The 19,621-nt window shown below is 33.4% G+C and overlaps 11 non-coding genes across 11 annotated transcripts; all 11 read right to left on the reverse strand.

Moving 5' to 3' along the window:
- Nucleotides 1-1,554: 1,554 nt before the first annotated feature.
- TRNAI-AAU (transfer RNA isoleucine (anticodon AAU)) lies at nt 1,555-1,628 on the reverse strand. Its single transcript has one exon. It is a non-coding gene; the product is annotated as a tRNA-Ile (tRNA).
- Nucleotides 1,629-2,417: 789 nt separating this feature from the next.
- Nucleotides 2,418-2,491, reverse strand: TRNAI-AAU (transfer RNA isoleucine (anticodon AAU)). Its single transcript has one exon. It is a non-coding gene; the product is annotated as a tRNA-Ile (tRNA).
- A 790-nt stretch (nt 2,492-3,281) lies between these two features.
- TRNAI-AAU (transfer RNA isoleucine (anticodon AAU)) lies at nt 3,282-3,355 on the reverse strand. Its single transcript has one exon. It is a non-coding gene; the product is annotated as a tRNA-Ile (tRNA).
- Nucleotides 3,356-4,144: 789 nt separating this feature from the next.
- Nucleotides 4,145-4,218, reverse strand: TRNAI-AAU (transfer RNA isoleucine (anticodon AAU)). Its single transcript has one exon. It is a non-coding gene; the product is annotated as a tRNA-Ile (tRNA).
- Nucleotides 4,219-6,734: 2,516 nt separating this feature from the next.
- On the reverse strand, nt 6,735-6,808 carry TRNAI-AAU (transfer RNA isoleucine (anticodon AAU)). The gene has a single exon. It is a non-coding gene; the product is annotated as a tRNA-Ile (tRNA).
- Nucleotides 6,809-9,324: 2,516 nt separating this feature from the next.
- TRNAI-AAU (transfer RNA isoleucine (anticodon AAU)) lies at nt 9,325-9,398 on the reverse strand. The gene has a single exon. It is a non-coding gene; the product is annotated as a tRNA-Ile (tRNA).
- A 1,653-nt stretch (nt 9,399-11,051) lies between these two features.
- On the reverse strand, nt 11,052-11,125 carry TRNAI-AAU (transfer RNA isoleucine (anticodon AAU)). The gene has a single exon. It is a non-coding gene; the product is annotated as a tRNA-Ile (tRNA).
- A 1,652-nt stretch (nt 11,126-12,777) lies between these two features.
- Nucleotides 12,778-12,851, reverse strand: TRNAI-AAU (transfer RNA isoleucine (anticodon AAU)). Its single transcript has one exon. It is a non-coding gene; the product is annotated as a tRNA-Ile (tRNA).
- A 3,861-nt stretch (nt 12,852-16,712) lies between these two features.
- TRNAI-AAU (transfer RNA isoleucine (anticodon AAU)) lies at nt 16,713-16,786 on the reverse strand. The gene has a single exon. It is a non-coding gene; the product is annotated as a tRNA-Ile (tRNA).
- Nucleotides 16,787-17,577: 791 nt separating this feature from the next.
- TRNAI-AAU (transfer RNA isoleucine (anticodon AAU)) lies at nt 17,578-17,651 on the reverse strand. Its single transcript has one exon. It is a non-coding gene; the product is annotated as a tRNA-Ile (tRNA).
- A 1,043-nt stretch (nt 17,652-18,694) lies between these two features.
- On the reverse strand, nt 18,695-18,768 carry TRNAI-AAU (transfer RNA isoleucine (anticodon AAU)). Its single transcript has one exon. It is a non-coding gene; the product is annotated as a tRNA-Ile (tRNA).
- Nucleotides 18,769-19,621: the final 853 nt, after the last annotated feature.

Raw genomic sequence — 19,621 nt, forward strand, 5'->3', positions numbered from 1 at the left:
TCAGAGGTGTACCATGAAGTTATAAATATAAATTATCAACATGAAGAAACTAATATGACTTTAGAAAAATTACAATACAAAAGAGATTTTCATACTTAGTGTTAGAACTTAGAACCATTAATGTTTTTTCCATGTGTTTTAGCAATAAATAACAATTCATCACCTATATGCAATTGATTCATCTAAACATTCTATCAGCTTCCCCTCAAAGGAAATATAGACATACACATTATACAGAAGAAAATACATCTATTTTCAACATTAAAGGAGCATCAAGTATTGGCTTGGAGACTGATTGAAAGTATGTCCTTGGCATTTTTAACTTTATGCTCTACAGACTAAACTAATAGGCTCAATAAATACATAGCATACTATTGAAGAAATAGCAGATGATGAAGTACTACTGATTGTTAACCCGGCATAGTTGGAAAGCTTATATTCAGCTGTTTACATTCATACTATCTTTATATTTCATCAACAAGACAAAACAAAAATGACCTCAATAAATTGCAATAAATAAGAGATTTAGTTACTTGGCGTTAGAACTTAGAACCAATTATAGATATTCCAGGAGCTTTCAGAATGATAATTAATTCTACAACTATATCAAATGTATTCATCCAGTCCTTCAAGTAGCTTTTGATCCAAGGTGATAAACAGTCAAAAATGAGACACAAGAAACAATTAAACTTGGCCTGTACAGGGATCGGACCTGTGACCTTGGCGTTATTAGCACTACGCTCTAACCATCTGAGCTAACAGGCCATTTTGCACAAATTCCTGGAAGTCCAGCATATGAAGAAGTGCTAATGATAGTTAACCCGGGAGATTTGGAAAGCTTAATTTCAGAGGTGTACCATGAAGTTATAAATATAAATTATCAACATGAAGAAACTAATATGACTTTAGAAAAATTACAATACAAAAGAGATTTTCATACTTAGTGTTAGAACTTAGAACCATTAATGTTTTTTCCATGTGTTTTAGCAATAAATACCAATTCATCACCTATATGCAATTGATTCATCTAAACATTCTATCAGCTTCCCCTCAAAAGGAAATATAGACATCAACATTATACAGAAGAAAATACATCTATTTTCAACATTAAAGGAGCATCAAGTATTGGCTTGGAGACTGATTGAAAGTATGTCCTTGGCATTTTTAACTTTATGCTGTACAGACTAAACTAATAGGCTCAATAAATACATAGCATACTATTGAAGAAATAGCAGACGATGAAGTGCTACCGATTGTTAACCCAGGATAGTTGGAAAGCTTATATTCAGCTGTTTACATTCATACTATTTTTATATTTCATCAACAAGACAAAACAAAAATGACCTCAATAAATTGCAATAAATAAGAGATTTAGTTACTTGGCGTTAGAACTTAGAACCATTAATAGATATTTCAGGAGCTTTCAGAATAATAATTAATTCAAAACTATATCAAATGTATTCATCCAATCCTTCAAGCAGCATTTGATCCAAGGTGATAAACAGTCAAAAATGAGTCACAAGAAACATTTATCTTTTTACAAACAATTAAACTTGGCCTGTACAGGGATCGAACCTGTGACCTTGGCGTTATTAGCACCACGCTCTAACCATCTGAGCTAACAGGCCATTTTGTACAAATTACTGGAAGTCCAGCATATGAAGAAGTGCTAATGATAGTTAACCCGGGAGATTTGGAAAGCTTAACTTCAGAGGTTTACCATGAAGTTATAAATATATAATATCAACATGAAGAAACTTATATGACTTTAAAAAAATTACAATACAAAAGAGATGTTCATACTTAGTGTTAGAACTTAGAACCATTAATGTTTTTTCCATGTGTTTTAGCAATAAATAACAATTCATCACCTATAGGCAATTGATTCATTTAATCATTCTATCAGCTTCCCCTCAAAGGAAATATAGAGATACACATGATACAGAAGAAAATACATCTATTTTCAACATTAAAGGAGCATCAAGTATTGGCTTGGAGACGGATTGAAAGTATGTCCTTGGCATTTTTAACTTTATGCTCTGAAGACTAAACTAATAGGCTCACTAAATATATAGCATACTATTGAAGAAATAGCAGATGATGAAGTGCTACTGATTGTTAACCCGGGATAGTTGGAAAGCTTATATTCAGCTGTTTACATTCATACTATTTTTATATTTCATCAACAAGACAAAACAAAAATGACCTCAATAAATTGCAATAAATAAGAGATTTAGTTACTTGGTGTTAGAACTTAGAACCATTAATAGATATTCCAGGAGCTTTCAGAATAATAATTAATTCTACAACTATATCAAATGTATTCATCCAATCCTTCAAGCATCGTTTGATCCAAGGTGATAAACAGTCAAAAATGAGACACAAGAAAAATTAATCTTTTTTCAAACAATTAAACTTGGCCTGTACAGGGATCGAACCTGTGACCTTGGCGTTATTAGCACCACGCTCTAACCATCTGAGCTAACAGGCCGGTCTGCACAAATTCCTGGAAGTCCAGCATATGAAGAAGTGCTAATGATAGTTAACCCGGGAGATTTGGAAAGCTTAATTTCGGAGGTTTACCATGAAGTTATAAATATATAATATCAACATGAAGAAACTAATATGACTTTAGAAAAATTACAATACAAAAAAGATTTTCATACTTAGTGTTAGAACTGAGAGCCGTTAATGTTTTTTCCATGTGTTTTAGCAATAAATAACAATTCATCACCTATATGCAATTGATTCATCTAATCATTGTGTCAGCTTCCCCCCCGAAGGAAATATAGACATACAAATGATACTGAAGAAAATACATCTATTTTCAACATTAAAGGAGCATCAAGTATTGGCTTAGAGACTGATTGAAAGTATGTTCATGGCATTGTTAACTTTATGCTCTGAAGACTAAACTAATAGGCTCAATAAATATATAGCATACTATTGAAGAAATAGCAGATGATGAAGTGCTACCGATTGTTAACCCGGGATAGTTGGAAAGCTTATATTCAGCTGTTTACATTCATACTATATTTATATTTCATCAACAAGACAAAACAAAAATGACCTCAATAAATTGCAATAAATAAGAGATTTAGTTACTTGGCGTTAGAACTTAGAACCATTAATAGATATTCCAGGAGCTTTCAGAATAATAATTAATTCTACAACTATATCAAATGCATTCATCCAATCCTTCAAGCAGCGTTTGATCCAAGGTGATAAACAGTCAAAAATGAGACACAAGAAAAATTAATCTTTTTTCAAACAATTAAACTTGGCCTGTACAGGGATCGAACCTGTGACCTTGGCGTTATTAGCACCACGCTCTAACCATCTGAGCTAACAGGCCGTTTTGCACAAATTCCTGGAAGTCCAGCATATGAAGAAGTGCTAATAATAGTTAACCCGGGAGATTTGGAAAGCTTAATTTCAGAGGTGTACCATGAAGTTATAAATATAAATTATCAACATGAAGAAACTAATATGACTTTAGAAAAATTACAATACAAAAGAGATTTTCATACTTAGTGTTAGAACTTAGAACCATTAATGTTTTTTCCATGTGTTTTAGCAATAAATAACAATTCATCACCTATATGCAATTGATTCATCTAATCATTCTATCAGCTTCCCCTCAAAGGAAATATAGACATACACATTATACAGAAGAAAATACATCTATTTTCAACATTAAAGGAGCATCAAGTATTGGCTTGGAGACTGATTGAAAGTATGTCCTTGGCATTTTTAACTTTATGCTCTACAGACTAAACTAATAGGCTCAATAAATACATAGCATACTATTGAAGAAATAGCAGATGATGAAGTGCTACCGATTGTTAACCCGGGATAGTTGGAAAGCTTATATTCAGCTGTTTACATTCATACTATCTTTATATTTCACCAACAAGACAAAACAAAAATGACCTCAATAAATTGCAATAAATAAGAGATTTAGTTACTTGGCGTTAGAACTTAGAGCCATTAATAGATATTTCAGGAGCTTTCAGAATAATAATTAATTCTACAACTATATCAAATGTATTCATCCAATCCTTCAAGCAGCGTTTGATCCAAGGTGATAAACAGTCAAAAATGAGACACAAGAAAAATGTATCTTTTTACAAACAATTAAACTTGGCCTGTACAGGGATCGAACCTGTGACCTTGGCGTTATTAGCACCACGCTCTAACCATCTGAGCTAACAGGCCATTTTGCACAAATTACTGGAAGTCCAGCATATGAAGAAGTGCTAATGATAGTTAACCCGGGAGATTTGGAAAGCTTAATTTCAGAGGTTTACCATGAAGTTATAAATATATAATATCAACATGAAGAAACTTATATGACTTTAAAAAAATTACAATACAAAAGAGATTTTCATACTTAGTGTTAGAACTTAGAACCATTAATGTTTTTTCCATGTGCTTTAGCAATAAATAACAATTCATCACCTATATGCAATTGATTCATTTAATCATTCTATCAGCTTCCCCTCAAAGGAAATATAGAGATACACATGATACAGAAGAAAATACATCTATTTTCAACATTAAAGGAGCATCAAGTATTGGCTTGGAGACGGATTGAAAGTATGTCCTTGGCATTTTTAACTTTATGCTCTGAAGACTAAACTAATAGGCTCACTAAATATATAGCATACTATTGAAGAAATAGCAGATGATGAAGTGCTACTGATTGTTAACCCGAGATAGTTGGAAAGCTTATATTCAGCTGTTTACATTCATACTATTTTTATATTTCATCAACAAGACAAAACAAAAATGACCTCAATAAATTGCAATAAATAAGAGATTTAGTTACTTGGTGTTAGAACTTAGAACCATTAATAGATATTCCAGGAGCTTTCAGAATAATAATTAATTCTACAACTATATCAAATGTATTCATCCAATCCTTCAAGCATCGTTTGATCCAAGGTGATAAACTGTCAAAAATGAGACACAAGAAAAATTAATCTTTTTTCAAACAATTAAACTTGGCCTGTACAGGGATCGAACCTGTGACCTTGGTGTTATTAGCACCACGCTCTAACCATCTGAGCTAACAGGCCGGTCTGCACAAATTCCTGGAAGACCAGCATATGAAGAAGTGCTAATGATAGTTAACCCGGGAGATTTGGAAAGCTTAATTTCGGAGGTTTACCATGAAGTTATAAATATATAATATCAACATGAAGAAACTAATATGACTTTAGAAAAATTACAATACAAAAGAGATTTTCATACTTAGTGTTAGAACTTAGAGCCATTAATGTTTTTTCCATGTGTTTTAGCAATAAATAACAATTCATCACCTATATGCAATTGATTCATCTAATCATTGTGTCAGCTTCCCCTCGAAGGAAATATAGACATACAAATGATACTGAAGAAAATACATCTATTTTCAACATTAAAGGAGCATCAAGTATTGCCTTAGAGACTGATTGAAAGTATGTTCTTGGAATTGTTAACTTTATGCTCTAAAGACTAAACTAATAGGCTCAATAAATATATAGCATACTATTGAAGAAATAGCAGATGATGAAGTGCTACCGATTGTTAACCCGGGATAGTTGGAAAGCTTATATTCAGCTGTTTACATTCATACTATCTTTATATTTCATCAACAAGACAAAACAAAAATGACCTCAATAAATTGCAATAAATAAGAGATTTAGTTACTTGGCGTTAGAACTTAGAACCATTAATAGATATTCCAGGAGCTTTCATAATAATAAATAATTCTACAACTATATCAAATGCATTCATCCAATCCTTCAAGCAGCGTTTGATCCAAGGTGATAAACAGTCAAAAATGAGACACAAGAAAAATTAATCTTTTTTCAAACAATTAAACTTGGCCTTTACAGGGATCGAACCTGTGACCCTGGCGTTATTAGCACCACGCTCTAACCATCTGAGCTAACAGGCCATTTTGCACAAATTTCTGGAAGTCCAGCATATGAAGAAGTGCTAATGATAGTTAACCCGGGAGATTTGGAAAGCTTAATTTCGGAGGTTTACCATGAAGTTATAAATATCTAATATCAACATGAAGAAACTAATATGACTTTAGAAAAATTACAATACAAAAGAGATTTTCATACTTAGTGTTAGAACTTAGAGCCATTAATGTTTTTTCCATATGTTTTAGCAATAAATAACAATTCATCACCTATATGCAATTGATTCATCTAATCATTGTGTCAGCTTCCCCCCCGAAGGAAATATAGACATACAAATGATACTGAAGAAAATACATCTATTTTTAACATTAAAGGAGCATCAAGTATTGGCATAGAGACTGATTGAAAGTATGTTCATGGCATTGTTAACTTTATGCTCTAAAGACTAAACTAATAGGCTCAATAAATATATAGCATACTATTGAAGAAATAGCAGATGATGAAGTGCTACCGATTGTTAACCCGGGATAGTTGGAAAGCTTATATTCAGCTGTTTACATTCATACTATCTTTATATTTCATCAACAAGACAAAACAAAAATGACCTCAATAAATTGCAATAAATAAGAGATTTAGTTACTTGGCGTTAGAACTTAGAGCCATTAATAGATATTTCAGGAGCTTTCAGAATACTAATTAATTCTACAACTATATCAAATGTATTCATCCAATCCTTCAAGCAGCGTTTGATCCAAGGTGATAAACAGTCAAAAATGAGACACAAGAAAAATTTATCTTTTTACAAACAATTAAACTTGGCCTGTACAGGGATCGAACCTGTGACCTTGGCGTTATTAGCACCACGCTCTAACCATCTGAGCTAACAGGCCATTTTGCACAAATTACTGGAAGTCCAGCATATGAAGAAGTGCCAATGATAGTTAACCCGGGAGATTTGGAAAGCTTAATTTCAGAGGTTTACCATGAAGTTATAAATATATAATATCAACATGAAGAAACTTATATGACTTTAACAAAATTACAATACAAAAGAGATTTTCATACTTAGTGTTAGAACTTAGAACCATTAATGTTTTTTCCATGTGTTTTAGCAATAAATAACAATTCATTACCTATATGCAATTGATTCATTTAATCATTCTATCAGCTTCCCCTCAAAGGAAATATAGAGATACACATGATACAGAAGAAAATACATCTATTTTCAACATTAAAGGAGCATCAAGTATTGCCTTAGAGACTGATTGAAAGTATGTTCTTGGAATTGTTAACTTTATGCTCTAAAGACTAAACTAATAGGCTCAATAAATATATAGCATACTATTGAAGAAATAGCAGATGATGAAGTGCTACCGATTGTTAACCCGGGATAGTTGGAAAGCTTATATTCAGCTGTTTACATTCATACGATCTTTATATTTCATCAACAAGACAAAACAAAAATGACCTCAATAAATTGCAATAAATAAGAGATTTAGTTACTTGGCGTTAGAACTTAGAACCATTAATAGATATTCCAGGAGCTTTCATAATAATAAATAATTCTACAACTATATCAAATGCATTCATCCAATCCTTCAAGCAGCGTTTGATCCAAGGTGATAAACAGTCAAAAATGAGACACAAGAAAAATTAATCTTTTTTCAAACAATTAAACTTGGCCTTTACAGGGATCGAACCTGTGACCTTGGCGTTATTAGCACCACGCTCTAACCATCTGAGCTAACAGGCCATTTTGCACAAATTTCTGGAAGTCCAGCATATGAAGAAGTGCTAATGATAGTTAACCCGGGAGATTTGGAAAGCTTAATTTCGGAGGTTTACCATGAAGTTATAAATATCTAATATCAACATGAAGAAACTAATATGACTTTAGAAAAATTACAATACAAAAGAGATTTTCATACTTAGTGTTAGAACTTAGAGCCATTAATGTTTTTTCCATATGTTTTAGCAATAAATAACAATTCATCACCTATATGCAATTGATTCATCTAATCATTGTGTCAGCTTCCCCCCCGAAGGAAATATAGACATACAAATGATACTGAAGAAAATACATCTATTTTTAACATTAAAGGAGCATCAAGTATTGGCATAGAGACTGATTGAAAGTATGTTCATGGCATTGTTAACTTTATGCTCTAAAGACTAAACTAATAGGCTCAATAAATATATAGCATACTATTGAAGAAATAGCAGATGATGAAGTGCTACCGATTGTTAACCCGGGATAGTTGGAAAGCTTATATTCAGCTGTTTACATTCATACTATCTTTATATTTCATCAACAAGACAAAACAAAAATGACCTCAATAAATTGCAATAAATAAGAGATTTAGTTACTTGGCGTTAGAACTTAGAGCCATTAATAGATATTTCAGGAGCTTTCAGAATACTAATTAATTCTACAACTATATCAAATGTATTCATCCAATCCTTCAAGCAGCGTTTGATCCAAGGTGATAAACAGTCAAAAATGAGACACAAGAAAAATTTATCTTTTTACAAACAATTAAACTTGGCCTGTACAGGGATCGAACCTGTGACCTTGGCGTTATTAGCACCACGCTCTAACCATCTGAGCTAACTGGCCATTTTGCACAAATTACTGGAAGTCCAGCATATGAAGAAGTGCCAATGATAGTTAACCCGGGAGATTTGGAAAGCTTAATTTCAGAGGTTTACCATGAAGTTATAAATATATAATATCAACATGAAGAAACTTATATGACTTTAACAAAATTACAATACAAAAGAGATTTTCATACTTAGTGTTAGAACTTAGAACCATTAATGTTTTTTCCATGTGTTTTAGCAATAAATAACAATTCATTACCTATATGCAATTGATTCATTTAATCATTCTATCAGCTTCCCCTCAAAGGAAATATAGAGATACACATGATACAGAAGAAAATACATCTATTTTCAACATTAAAGGAGCATCAAGTATTGACTTGGAGACGGATTGAAAGTATGTCCCTGGCATTTTTAACTTTATGCTCTGAAGACTAAACTAATAGGCTCACTAAATATATAGCATGCTATTGAAGAAATAGCAGATGATGAAGTGCTACTGATTGTTAACCCGGGATAGTTGGAAAGCTTATATTCAGCTGTTTACATTCATACTATTTTTATATTTCATCAACAAGACAAAACAAAAATGACCTCAATAAATTGCAATAAATAAGAGATTTAGTTACTTGGTGTTAGAACTTAGAACCATTAATAGATATTCCAGGAGCTTTCAGAATAATAATTAATTCTACAACTATATCAAATGTATTCATCCAATCCTTCAAGCAGCGTTTGATCCAAGGTGATAAACAGTCAAAAATGAGACACAAGAAAAATTTATCTTTTTACAAACAATTAAACTTGGCCTGTACAGGGATCGAACCTGTGACCTTGGCGTTATTAGCACCACGCTCTAACCATCTGAGCTAACAGGCCATTTTGCACAAATTACTGGAAGTCCAGCATATGCAGAAGTGCCAATGATAGTTAACCCGGGAGATTTGGAAAGCTTAATTTCAGAGGTTTACCATGAAGTTCTAAATATATAATATCAACATGAAGAAACTTATATGACTTTAAAAAAATTACAATACAAAAGAGATTTTCATACTTAGTGTTAGAACTTAGAACCATTAATGTTTTTTCCATGTGTTTTAGCAATAAATAACAATTCATTACCTATATGCAATTGATTCATTTAATCATTCTATCAGCTTCCCCTCAAAGGAAATATAGAGATACACATGATACAGAAGAAAATACATCTATTTCCAACATTAAAGGAGCATCAAGTATTGCCTTAGAGACTGATTGAAAGTATGTTCTTGGAATTGTTAACTTTATGCTCTAAAGACTAAACTAATAGGCTCAATAAATATATAGCATACTATTGAAGAAATAGCAGATGATGAAGTGCTACCGATTGTTAACCCGGGATAGTTGGAAAGCTTATATTCAGCTGTTTACATTCATACTATCTTTATATTTCATCAACAAGACAAAACAAAAATGACCTCAATAAATTGCAATAAATAAGAGATTTAGTTACTTGGCGTTAGAACTTAGAACCATTAATAGATATTCCAGGAGCTTTCATAATAATAAATAATTCTACAACTATATCAAATGCATTCATCCAATCCTTCAAGCAGCGTTTGATCCAAGGTGATAAACAGTCAAAAATGAGACACAAGAAAAATTAATCTTTTTTCAAACAATTAAACTTGGCCTTTACAGGGATCGAACCTGTGACCTTGGCGTTATTAGCACCACGCTCTAACCATCTGAGCTAACAGGCCATTTTGCACAAATTTCTGGAAGTCCAGCATATGAAGAAGTGCTAATGATAGTTAACCCGGGAGATTTGGAAAGCTTAATTTCGGAGGTTTACCATGAAGTTATAAATATCTAATATCAACATGAAGAAACTAATATGACTTTAGAAAAATTACAATACAAAAGAGATTTTCATACTTAGTGTTAGAACTTAGAGCCATTAATGTTTTTTCCATATGTTTTAGCAATAAATAACAATTCATCACCTATATGCAATTGATTCATCTAATCATTGTGTCAGCTTCCCCCCCGAAGGAAATATAGACATACAAATGATACTGAAGAAAATACATCTATTTTTAACATTAAAGGAGCATCAAGTATTGGCATAGAGACTGATTGAAAGTATGTTCATGGCATTGTTAACTTTATGCTCTAAAGACTAAACTAATAGGCTCAATAAATATATAGCATACTATTGAAGAAATAGCAGATGATGAAGTGCTACCGATTGTTAACCCGGGATAGTTGGAAAGCTTATATTCAGCTGTTTACATTCATACTATCTTTATATTTCATCAACAAGACAAAACAAAAATGACCTCAATAAATTGCAATAAATAAGAGATTTAGTTACTTGGCGTTAGAACTTAGAGCCATTAATAGATATTTCAGGAGCTTTCAGAATACTAATTAATTCTACAACTATATCAAATGTATTCATCCAATCCTTCAAGCAGCGTTTGATCCAAGGTGATAAACAGTCAAAAATGAGACACAAGAAAAATTTATCTTTTTACAAACAATTAAACTTGGCCTGTACAGGGATCGAACCTGTGACCTTGGCGTTATTAGCACCACGCTCTAACCATCTGAGCTAACAGGCCATTTTGCACAAATTACTGGAAGTCCAGCATATGAAGAAGTGCCAATGATAGTTAACCCGGGAGATTTGGAAAGCTTAATTTCAGAGGTTTACCATGAAGTTATAAATATATAATATCAACATGAAGAAACTTATATGACTTTAACAAAATTACAATACAAAAGAGATTTTCATACTTAGTGTTAGAACTTAGAACCATTAATGTTTTTTCCATGTGTTTTAGCAATAAATAACAATTCATTACCTATATGCAATTGATTCATTTAATCATTCTATCAGCTTCCCCTCAAAGGAAATATAGAGATACACATGATACAGAAGAAAATACATCTATTTTCAACATTAAAGGAGCATCAAGTATTGACTTGGAGACGGATTGAAAGTATGTCCCTGGCATTTTTAACTTTATGCTCTGAAGACTAAACTAATAGGCTCACTAAATATATAGCATGCTATTGAAGAAATAGCAGATGATGAAGTGCTACTGATTGTTAACCCGGGATAGTTGGAAAGCTTATATTCAGCTGTTTACATTCATACTATTTTTATATTTCATCAACAAGACAAAACAAAAATGACCTCAATAAATTGCAATAAATAAGAGATTTAGTTACTTGGTGTTAGAACTTAGAACCATTAATAGATATTCCAGGAGCTTTCAGAATAATAATTAATTCTACAACTATATCAAATGTATTCATCCAATCCTTCAAGCAGCGTTTGATCCAAGGTGATAAACAGTCAAAAATGAGACACAAGAAAAATTTATCTTTTTACAAACAATTAAACTTAGCCTGTACAGGGATCGAACCTGTGACCTTGGCGTTATTAGCACCACGCTCTAACCATCTGAGCTAACAGGCCATTTTGCACAAACTACTGGAAGTCCAGCATATGCAGAAGTGCCAATGATAGTTAACCCGGGAGATTTGGAAAGCTTAATTTCAGAGGTTTACCATGAAGTTATAAATATATAATATCAACATGAAGAAACTTATATGACTTTAAAAAAATTACAATACAAAAGAGATTTTCATACTTAGTGTTAGAACTTAGAACCATTAATGTTTTTTCCATGTGTTTTAGCAATAAATAACAATTCATTACCTATATGCAATTGATTCATTTAATCATTCTATCAGCTTCCCCTCAAAGGAAATATAGAGATACACATGATACAGAAGAAAATACATCTATTTTCAACATTAAAGGAGCATCAAGTATTGGCTTGGAGACGGATTGAAAGTATGTCCCTGGCATTTTTAACTTTATGCTCTGAAGACTAAACTAATAGGCTCACTAAATATATAGCATACTATTGAAGAAATAGCAGATGATGAAGTGCTACTGATTGTTAACCCGGGATAGTTGGAAAGCTTATATTCAGCTGTTTACATTCATACTATTTTTATATTTCATCAACAAGACAAAACAAAAATAACCTCAATAAATTGCAATAAATAAGAGATTTAGTTACTTGGTGTTAGAACTTAGAACCATTAATAGATATTCCAGGAGCTTTCAGAATAATAATTAATTCTACAACTATATCAAATGTATTCATCCAATCCTTCAAGCATCGTTTGATCCAAGGTGATAAACAGTCAAAAATGAGACACAAGAAAAATTAATCTTTTTTCAAACAATTAAACTTGGCCTGTACAGGGATCGAACCTGTGACCTTGGCGTTATTAGCACCACGCTCTAACCATCTGAGCTAACAGGCCGGTCTGCACAAATTCCTGGAAGTCCAGCATATGAAGAAGTGCTAATGATAGTTAACCCGGGAGATTTGGAAAGCTTAATTTCGGAGGTTTACCATGAAGTTATAAATATATAATATCAACATGAAGAAACTAATATGACTTTAGAAAAATTACAATACAAAAAAGATTTGCATACTTAGTGTTAGAACTTAGAGCCATTAATGTTTTTTCCATGTGTTTTAGCAATAAATAACAATTCATCACCTATATGCAATTGATTCATCTAATCATTGTGTCAGCTTCCCCCCCGAAGGAAATATAGACATACAAATGATACAGAAGAAAATACATCTATTTTCAACATTAAAGGAGCATCAAGTATTGGCTTAGAGACTGATTGAAAGTATGTTCATGGCATTGTTAACTTTATGCTCTAAAGACTAAACTAATAGGCTCAATAAATATATAGCATACTATTGAAGAAATAGCAGATGATGAAGTGCTACCGATTGTTAACCCGGGATAGTTGGAAAGCTTATATTCAGCTGTTTACATTCATACTATATTTATATTTCATCAACAAGACAAAACAAAAATGACCTCAATAAATTGCAATAAATAAGAGATTTAGTTACTTGGCGTTAGAACTTAGAGCCATTAATAGATATTTCAGGAGCTTTCAGAATAATAAATAATTCTACAACTATATCAAATGTATTCATCCAATCCTTCAAGCAGCGTTTGATCCAAGGTGATAAACAGTCAAAAATGAGACACAAGAAAAATTTATCTTTTTACAAACAATTAAACTTAGCCTGTACAGGGATCGAACCTGTGACCTTGGCGTTATTAGCACCACGTTCTAACCATCTGAGCTAACAGGCCATTTTGCACAAATTACTGGAAGTCCAAAAAGAAGAAGTGCCAATGATAGTTAACCGGGGAGATTTGGAAAGCTTAATTTCAGAGGTTTACCATGAAGTTATAAATATATAATATCAACATGAAGAAACTTATATGACTTTAAAAAAATTACAATACAAAAGAGATTTTCATACTTAGTGTTAGAACTTAGAACCATTAATGTTTTTTCCATGTGCTTTAGCAATAAATAACAATTCATCACCTATATGCAATTGATTCATTTAATCATTCTATCAGCTTCCCCTCAAAGGAAATATAGAGATACACATGATACAGAAGAAAATACATCTATTTTCAACATTAAAGGAGCATCAAGTATTGGCTTGGAGACGGATTGAAAGTATGTCCTTGGCATTTTTAACTTTATGCTCTGAAGACTAAACTAATAGGCTCACTAAATATATAGCATACTATTGAAGAAATAGCAGATGATGAAGTGCTACTGATTGTTAACCCGAGATAGTTGGAAAGCTTATATTCAGCTGTTTACATTCATACTATTTTTATATTTCATCAACAAGACAAAACAAAAATGACCTCAATAAATTGCAATAAATAAGAGATTTAGTTACTTGGTGTTAGAACTTAGAACCATTAATAGATATTCCAGGAGCTTTCAGAATAATAATTAATTCTACAACTATATCAAATGTATTCATCCAATCCTTCAAGCATCGTTTGATCCAAGGTGATAAACTGTCAAAAATGAGACACAAGAAAAATTAATCTTTTTTCAAACAATTAAACTTGGCCTGTACAGGGATCGAACCTGTGACCTTGGTGTTATTAGCACCACGCTCTAACCATCTGAGCTAACAGGCCAGTCTGCACAAATTCCTGGAAGTCCAGCATATGAAGAAGTGCTAATGATAGTTAACCCGGGAGATTTGGAAAGCTTAATTTCGGAGGTTTACCATGAAGTTATAAATATATAATATCAACATGAAGAAACTAATATGACTTTAGAAAAATTACAATACAAAAGAGATTTTCATATTTAGTGTTAGAACTTAGAGCCATTAATGTTTTTTCCATGTGTTTTAGCAATAAATAACAATTCATCACCTATATGCAATTGATTCATCTAATCATTGTGTCAGCTTCCCCCCCGAAGGAAATATAGACATACAAATGATACTGAAGAAAATACATCTATTTTTAACATTAAAGGAGCATCAAGTATTGGCTTAGAGACTGATTGAAAGTATGTTCATGGCATTGTTAACTTTATGCTCTAAAGACTAAACTAATAGGCTCAATAAATATATAGCATACTATTGAAGAAATAGCAGATGATGAAGTGCTACCGATTGTTAACCCGGGATAGTTGGAAAGCTTATATTCAGCTGTTTACATTCATACTATCTTTATATTTCATCAACAAGACAAAACAAAAATGACCTCAATAAATTGCCATAAATAAGAGATTTAGTTACTTGTCGTTAGAACTTAGAGCCATTAATGGAAAGGGGCGACCATTCGGTCCCCCCGAACGTATGGCGGAGTACCACGATCCCCCTGGGAAGCCATCTTGTGCGGGAGGCGAGTCTCGGCTGGTATGCCCGAAGTGGCGTAGCCGGGGCGCGCTTTTTCCCGCCCTGGAGTGGGCTGGCCTAGACACTGACGCGGCCGGCCACGCCCTTTGGGGCAGGCAGGGGCGGGTTTACGCCCGCCCTGAAGTCGGATAAAAGGAGCAACAAGCCAAGAAAGCATCCTCTTGTTCCTGTGCTCAGAAGCTGCACCTCCTCGCTGCACGTGAGCTCGAGACGGAACAAAGAGCCAATTTTGACCCACCCACCAGCCCCTGAGGACAGCAAGTGGTTTTGGATAAAGTTTGATGTGGTAACACTAATTTTTGCAGGTTGTGATGACTATCGTGATAACTTTGAATATGCAATAAAGAATGGTCAAATTGTAATATGTTTTGCAAATAAAGTAATTATGCACTAGTGTTGATCAGTAATCATGCCTTTTAATAAGTTGTAATTGTTACTGTCTTTTAGTAATTTAGTCATTTAGTAATTTAGTTAGAATTGTCGTATTTATTTTGGTCGGCCGGTAAGGTCATGATCGGTGAGCAGTAATTGGAAGATCCCTATGGGTGGGCGTCACCCATTACGGATGGGAGCGCTCGAGGGAGGTGGCCATTGGCCCCTCAACGGGGAGGCGGTCCCTTCTAAGGATGGGCCGCCGAAAGGAAAGGAAAGGCGGTCAAGGCCCCTTCCTGGGTAGGAGGGGCTACAGCCCCCTCCTGGGGAATTTCCCGGGGCCTGGACATCTGCGACGGCAGATGTGGTAAGTTGTGTGGGGTTTGGGAGGGGGTCTACGCTACCTTCTAGATACCTCACACGAGTCCTCGGACGACCTTTAAATGGCGTCGAGTTTATTGGGGCCCCCGTCAAGTCAAGGGAAATTGGTAAATGCACTTGAGGTACACCTCTGTGCGGTCGCCCCTCACAAGTGAGGGAGATATGTCTGGTTTAGGGATCTTGACACCGGTTACGACCTTGCCGTTGGCCCTTAAACGTTAGGATGTACAATTTCAAGTTAAACGTTTTGTAGGATGTTAGTTCGGCTAGGAGAACCTTTGTATTAGAGAATATGTTAAGGTTAGCCAAACATCGCAATGTGGAAATGAAATTGTACATTAATATGAAACTGTTATTTTAATGTTTTATTTTTGTTTCATATTTTAATAAATACGGCCGGGAGGGTCACTCCCTCCCGTCTTCCAAAAGTTCAGAACCGTTTCCGGTTTCCCATTCTTGGGGATTGTGTTGAGAGGGGGTGGCGGGTATCTCAGCCATATAGATATTTCAGGAGCTTTCAGAATAATAATTAATTCTACAACTATATCAAATGTATTCATCTAATTCTTCAAGCAGTGTTTGATCCAAGGTGATAAACAGTCAAAAATGAGAAACAAGAAAAATTTATCTTTTTACAAACAATTAAACTTGGCCTGTACAGGGATCGAACCTGTGACCTTGGCGTTATTAGCACCACGCTCTAACCATCTGAGCTAACAGGCCATTTTGCACAAATTACTGGAAGTCCAGCATATGAAGAAGTGCTAATGATAGTTAACCCGGGAGATTTGGAAAGCTTAATTTCGGAGGTTTACCATGAAGTTATAAATATATAATATCAACATGAAGAAACTAATATGACTTTAGAAAAATTACAATACAAAAGAGATTTTCATACTTAGTGTTAGAACTTAGAGCCATTAATGTTTTTTCCATGTGTTTTAGCAATAAATAACAATTCATCACCTATATGCAATTGATTCATCTAATCATTGTGTCAGCTTCCCCCCCCGAAGGAAATATAGACATACAAATGATACTGAAGAAAATACATCTATTTTTAACATTAAAGGAGCATCAAGTATTGGCTTAGAGACTGATTGAAAGTATGTTCATGGCATTGTTAACTTTATGCTCTAAAGACTAAACTAATAGGCTCAATAAATATATAGCATACTATTGAAGAAATAGCAGATGATGAAGTGCTACCGATTGTTAACCCGGGATAGTTGGAAAGCTTATATTCAGCTGTTTACATTCATACTATCTTTATATTTCATCAACAAGACAAAACAAAAATGACCTCAAGAAATTGCAATAAATAAGAGATTTAGTTACTTGGCGTTAGAACTTAGAACCAATTATAGATATTCCAGGAGCTTTCAGAATAATAATTAATTCTACAACTATATCAAATGTATTCATCCAATCCTTCAAGTAGCTTTTGATCCATGGTGATAAACAGTCAAAAATGAGACACAAGAAAAATTAATCTTTTTACAAACAATTAAACTTGGCCTGTACAGGGATCGAACCTGTGACCTTGGCGTTATTAGCACCACGCTCTAACCATCTGAGCTAACAGGCCGTTTTGCACAAATTCCTGGAAGTCCAGCATATGAAGAAGTGCTAATGATAGTTAACCCGGGAGATTTGGAAAGCTTAATTTCAGAGGTTTACCATGAAGTTATACTTATATAATATCAACATGAAGAAACTAATATGACTTTAAAAAATTACAATACAAAAGAGATTTTCATACTTAGTGTTAGAACTTAGAACCATTAATGTTTCTTCCATGTGTTTTAGCAATAAATAACAACCATCTGAGCTAACAGGCCATTTTGCACAAATACCTGGAAGTCGAGCATATGAAGAAGTGCTCATGATAGTTAACCCAGGAGATTTGGAAAGCTTAATTTCAGAGGTGTACCATGAAGTTATAAATATAAATTATCAACATGAAGAAACTAATATGACTTTAGAAAAATTACAATACAAAAAAGATTTTCATACTTAGTGTTAGAACTTAGAGCCATTAATGTTTTTTCCATGTGTTTTAGCAATAAATAACAATTCATCACCTATATGCAATTGATTCATCTAATCATTGTGTCAGCTTCCCCCCCGAAGGAAATATAGACATACAAATGATACTGAAGAAAATACATCTATTTTCAACATTAAAGGAGCATCAAGTATTGGCTTAGAGACTGATTGAAAGTATGTTCATGGCATTGTTAACTTTATGCTCTAAAGACTAAACTAATAGGCTCAATAAATATATAGCATACTATTGAAGAAATAGCAGATGATGAAGTGCTACCGATTGTTAACCCGGGATAGTTGGAAAGCTTATATTCAGCTGTTTACATTCATACTATATTTATATTTCATCAACAAGACAAAACAAAAATGACCTCAATAAATTGCAATAAATAAGAGATTTAGTTACTTGGCGTTAGAACTTAGAACCATTAATAGATATTCCAGGAGCTTTCAGAATAATAATTAATTCTACAACTATATCAAATGCATTCATCCAATCCTTCAAGCAGCGTTTGATCCAAGGTGATAAACAGTCAAAAATGAGACACAAGAAAAATTAATCTTTTTTCAAACAATTAAACTTGGCCTGTACAGGGATCGAACCTGTGACCTTGGCGTTATTAGCACCACGCTCTAACCATCTGAGCTAACAGGCCGTTTTGCACAAATTCCTGGAAGTCCAGCATATGAAGAAGTGCTAATGATAGTTAACCCGGGAGATTTGGAAAGCTTAATTTCAGAGGTGTACCATGAAGTTATAAATATAAATTATCAACATGAAGAAACTAATATGACTTTAGAAAAATTACAATACAAAAGAGATTTTCATACTTAGTGTTAGAACTTAGAACCATTAATGTTTTTTCCATGTGTTTTAGCAATAAATAACAATTCATCACCTATATGCAATTGATTCATCTAATCATTCTATCAGCTTCCCCTCAAAGGAAATATAGACATACACATTATACAGAAGAAAATACATCTATTTTCAACATTAAAGGAGCATCAAGTATTGGCTTGGAGACTGATTGAAAGTATGTCCATGGCATTTTTAACTTTATGTTCTACAGACTAAACTAATAGGCTCAATAAATACATAGCATACTATTGAAGAAATAGCAGATGATGAAGTGCTACCGATTGTTAACCCGGGATAGTTGGAAAGCTTATATTCAGCTGTTTACATTCATACTATCTTTATATTTCATCAACAAGACAAAACAAAAATGACCTCAATAAATTGCAATAAATAAGAGATTTAGTTACTTGGCGTTAGAACTTAGAGCCATTAATAGATATTTCAGGAGCTTTCAGAATAATAATTAATTCTACAACTATATCAAATGTATTCATCCAATCCTTCAAGCATCGTTTGATCCAAGGTGATAAACAGTCAAAAATGAGACACAAGAAAAATTAATCTTTTTTCAAACTTGACCTGCACAGGGATCGAACCTGTGACCTTGGCGTTATTAGCACCACGCTCTAACCATCTGAGCTAACAGG

Source organism: Lissotriton vulgaris, chromosome 4_1 (genome assembly GCF_964263255.1).
Source record: "Lissotriton vulgaris chromosome 4_1, aLisVul1.2, whole genome shotgun sequence".
In the NCBI taxonomy this organism is placed as follows: Eukaryota; Metazoa; Chordata; class Amphibia; order Caudata; family Salamandridae; genus Lissotriton; species Lissotriton vulgaris.